A 5,200-nucleotide genomic window follows, 5' to 3' on the forward strand; every position below is an offset into this window, starting at 1 on the left:
TTAATATGAAGCTTTTGCAACGAGTGAGCACGATAATAAAATTATGTCTATGGGATAATTAATGCGCTCACGGCCAAGAACGTTCATGAAATCCTGACAAGACTGAATGAGGGCATTCGGCCCTTTGAGTCTGAACCTTCCTTCCGAAGAGAATCTCGAATCCTTTAAATAGCTTCTGGACTCATTACCCTAAAGAAAGATTGTGGGAATTGTACTTTTATAATCGAAAAGTAAATTAACGACTAAGCATGAATGCATTGTTTTCCGTAAAACGGCCTGCTCTGATCTACATCGTGGCGGGAATTTTCAAATTTGAAAGAAAACCATTGATGATTTGGCGCCATGTTTTCCCAGCAATGAACATATAGTTTCAGCTCGCGGGAACAGCAAGGGAGACGATGAAGAGAGAGGAGATTTCATCCGGAATTAACACTCCCCTGCCTAATATATTGTGTAAAAAACTGCTTAACGTTCATCGCAATGTACTAATCACTGCCGCTGAAAGCCGTGTGTCTTCCAAAGAAATAACCAGATGGAGATAATTAAACCCGCCCTTCCCTATGTGATATCTTACCCATTCACAGGTCTGCGCTCTCGTAAACCATGGCATGAGTGTTTATTTGAGTGATTCAAATCAATTAATATCTAAGGTAGGTCTGCGCTTGGCGCCGGGACAGGGAACATTAGATCCGGGCTCACTTGTTCCTGAGAGTTGTAGGTGACTCTTGTGGGATATAGATAAAGTAGTGCAACTTGTGCAATTCTAATTACTTATACAAAGTAAATTAACTCACACCAGTGTGCAATTGTTTCAGCCAAGAGCTGAGTCAACAAGAATGGAAACAATGTGGAGGAAATACATAATTGTTTTTGTATTAGCTAAAAGTGTATGCAAGAAAGAAACGGGACGACAAAACAATGGTAGAAATACAGGCGACTAGATAAGATGCTGTGAGGAGAGGCAGTTAAGCTAGATACGCCTATACAAACTATTGGTATAAACATCTGTTTCCCACTTTTACAGAAACACAGGAACAAACCCCAATTGGAAGGTCATAAGGATCAGTATGGTCGGGGAAAGCACAGATGGAGGGAGTAGAAAATACCTAACAATGACCCACAGCAGGATGTGGTCAAACGGCCTTGTGAGGCCAGAAATAAGCATTTTGTCACAGACAAGGCTGGATAAGGCAAGAGATAAACAGGAGTAATGGGTGCTGGTCTTAGGGAAGTGGAAGATATAAATGGGGAGGAGCAATGGGATAAGAAAAGGAACCAAATTACATCTTGTATTCGTTGAATTCAGTATGTGTGTGTCCCAACTTTACAGACAGTGGAAATCGCACCCTCTTGCAAGAGTGAAATAAATCACACTACTGATTCAGATAGAAATTATTGAAGTGAGTGAGCTTTGTTTCTCACAGTCACATAATTGGAAATATCATAATATCAGCGGACACAAAAACACAGTTACGTAAGACTAACCGTCCGCCCTTTTCCTACAGTCTCTCTGACACAATATTCACATTTCACACAGTCACACGCCAGAAATATCAACAAATGTAAGTGTGGAAGGATAGAATTTCTCCTCCTTTCAGCTTTTCCTGCGGTGTCCAGGGAGTTAATTGCAGTTTTTTCTCCTCAGTAACTGTTACACTCTCATCAGCTCTATTATTTACATCCTCAAAGATGGCCAGTCGGTTTGCCAAGCTTAGAAGACAGAACAGTAAGCACTGGGACAGGCCCTTCATGCCCATGCTAATTCCAGCAAATCCTGAATACTGTTTGTCAAATGCTTCACAATTGAAGCTTTCATTTTGATTTTTCCCGGCAGGCTGACTAGTCTATAGTTCCCAATTTTATACCTACCTCCCTTTTCCATTGGATTGCTTACACTAGCTAACCCCCAATATGTGTAAATTATTGCAGAGCTTATAGAATCTTGGAACACAACCACCACTGCATCCACTATTACTCAGTCCACTACATTAAATACTCTGGGACGTAGATGATAAAGGCCTGGCGTTTCACTACATTCAATCCAATCCATTGTCCCAACATCATTTCCCAAATACTACTGATTTGATTCAGTTTTTCCCTCCCACTAAACTCCCCAACATTACTATTGTGTTAGTTGTGTGAACATTTGTGAACAGAGAACAACAGTATGTTAGAGATTTTGGAGACGTTTTCGTTCTTTATTTTGAACTCCCCTCTTATCTTGTAAGTGACATATGGTCCTCTTTGCCAACCTATTTATGTTCATTTCTCACATTACACATTTATCGATGTTTTAGCAGTTTTTTTTTAATGGCTTCCACAACATTACTCTTTTCTTCATTTGCTCTTTGTTAGTTAAATCCCTTTTCACGGTCATTTGCTGAATTTGGATCAGTTTGCAGCCTTCTTGTCTTTCGCTATATTTCTTCCCAAATTGTAGGCATTTTCTTTGGATCAAAAACCATCTTGAATAGCCGTTTCAAGTTTCCTTTCTATTGGAGAGAGACCAGAATTGCACATAATATTACAGAAGTGGCATAACCAATGTTCTGTACACCCACAACATGCTCTCCTAAGTCACATACTCAAAGCTCTGACCAGTAAACTAAAACATATCAAATGCCTTCTTTGCTATTCTATCTAACTATAACTCTACTTTCAGGGAACAATGAACCGCATTCCAAAGTCTCTGTTCAGCAACACTCCACTAGACCTTAATAGTAAGTATGTAAGTCCAGCACTGATTTGCCTTTCCAAATTGCAGCACCTCATATCGGTTTAAATTGAACGCAATATGCCACTCCTGGGTCCAGTGGCCCATCTAATCCAGCACCTGCTGTATTCAGAGGTGCTATCCACGACACCTCCAATTTTTGTCAAATCTGCAAACTTACTAACTTACCTGCAAACTTACATTTAAATAATGTGGAGGTGCTGGTGTTGGACTGGGGTGTGCAAAGTCAAAACTAACACACCACCAGGGTATAGTCCAACAAGCTTTCTGAATATATGCACCTGATGGTGGAGCTGCACTCCAAAAGTTTGTACTTTCAAATAAACCCGTTGGACAAAACGTAGTGTTTTGTCATTTTTTAACTAAAATCATTTACATAAATGATGAAAAGCAGTGAACTGAGCAATGATCCTTGTAGCACATCACTTGTCACAGGCGTCCAGTCTGAAAAGCATTCCTCCACCACCACTCTGACTTCTGCCTTCGAAAAAGTTCAGTATCCAATTGGCCTGTATTCCCTGTGATCTAATCTTGCTAACTAATTTCCCATGGGGAACCTTGTCAAGCACCTTATGAAGGACACATAGATCACATCCACCACTTACCCTCATCAGTCCTCTTCCTTACCAATTCAAAAAAACTCAGTCAAGTTACTAATACATGACTTCCCACGCAGAAAGCCATGTTGACTACCCATAATCAATCCTGGCCTTTCAAAAAGATGTAAATCCTCTCTCTCCAATTCCCTCAACTGTTTGCCTATTGTTGATGTTACACTCACTGTAAGTAATCTAATCTAATCTAATCCCAATTCAAATCCCATTTTCCTAACCATGTCCTGAGTTCATCCTCCTTCTCTGTTAGACCTCTTGCATTGAAATAAATGCATCTTAAATTATCAATCCTACCTCATTCTTTGCTATGTTCCTGTCTGCCCTGCGAGTTTGACTTACAGACTACCAGTCTCAGATTGACATCTTTGTTCACTATCCCACTGGTTCCCACTGGCCTACCCCCATCCCCACACCTTACCAGTTTAACCCCTTCCCAGCAGCTCAAGAAAATGTCCCTACCAGTACATTAGATCCCTTCCAAATCATGTACAATGCTTCCTTTTTATACCAGTCATTTCTTCACCGCAAGAGATTCCAATGATCCAAAAAATGGGAACACCTCTTCCCTGCACCAGCTCCTGAGGTGGACATTCCTCTGCTCTATCATTATATTCCTTCCCTCCCTCGTTCGTAGCAGCGGGAGTAATCTAGTTATTACTACTGGAGAAGACCTCCTTTCTAAATTCTTGCCTCTCTTCCTTATTCTTCTCTCGGAATCTCTTCCTGTGTAGTTAGTTCCAATGTGTAAGCCCCTTTGTGAATATCGGTGCATTCTCACCGAGATATCCTTGATCCTGTTACCAGGGAAGCAACACACTATTCTGATTTCTCGCTGTCGGCCGGAGAGACGTCTGTCTGTGCCGCTGACAAAGAGATTCAAGTTTTATAAATTGGACCTTCCAAATCGCGACTACTTCCATCTAAAAGGATAAAGGCAGCTGATGTCAGGGAACGCCGCCTTGATATCGGACCAGGTCCCCTCCACTCACCATGCTGACTTGGAAAGAAAACTGCGTTCTTTCACTATCACTGGATCATGACCCTGGAACTCCGTGTTCATGGCATTGTGGGCAGCACATGGACAACAGCTGTTCCAGAAGGTGGCTCACCACCGCCTTCTCAAAGGGCTGGAGAATCAATGCTCAGCCAGCGACATCCACGTCCCAGGAATGAATAAACAAAAACAGCTGGGGTCTCTCGTTGTGGCATACAATACATCGCAAGGCTTCTGTCTGCAGCATACCTGACATTAAAATCTGTCATCCACGACAAACTAAATCGACTCCCAGAGATGTTATTGCACACCTGATCTGACTTTTGAACGGGCCTCCTGACCCAGAAATAAGTAATACTGTGATGCAAGACTCTCTCCATCAGTAATTTTCTGTCTTTGTAAGAATGTTACACTTATTCCATCTCTTTGTATGTTACTTTGGGCAAGGACCTCGCTTTGTGGATGAGGGGTCAGCAGAATTAAATATCACAGTTAACATTCGATCAGATATGATCGAATGGGGGAGCACAGGGGATGGGCCGAGTGTCCGCTAGCTTCTCCGCTCCCTGATCAGATTGTGAGAGAGCCGGAGGGAGATGTTATTAGCATAACCCGGGAATGAGCACCATTGGAGCTTCATAAAGGGACAATGTCCCAGCTTGAAACCTTCTCTGCCCTTTCCCCCACGACTCCAGTTGCTTTGGTCAAACTGAGAGAAAAGGGAATTGGGGAAATGACCAATTGATGTTTGTTTCTGGGAATCATTGGGTAAATCAGCGCAAGCGCAATGCCCCCCATGCTAATTGCTCATGACTAGAGGAGCGCATGCGTGAGGCCCTCCCCCAGCGCTGCCATTGA

At 42.3% G+C, this 5,200-nt stretch overlaps 1 protein-coding gene across 1 annotated transcript in view; it reads right to left on the reverse strand.

Moving 5' to 3' along the window:
* The window catches only part of LOC132837315 (histone H3-like), a 489,210-nt gene that overhangs the window by 446,920 nt on the left and 37,090 nt on the right, over positions 1-5,200 (reverse strand). The gene's annotated exons all lie outside the window — the stretch shown is intronic.

This window comes from Hemiscyllium ocellatum, chromosome 49 (genome assembly GCF_020745735.1).
Source record: "Hemiscyllium ocellatum isolate sHemOce1 chromosome 49, sHemOce1.pat.X.cur, whole genome shotgun sequence".
In the NCBI taxonomy this organism is placed as follows: Eukaryota; Metazoa; Chordata; class Chondrichthyes; order Orectolobiformes; family Hemiscylliidae; genus Hemiscyllium; species Hemiscyllium ocellatum.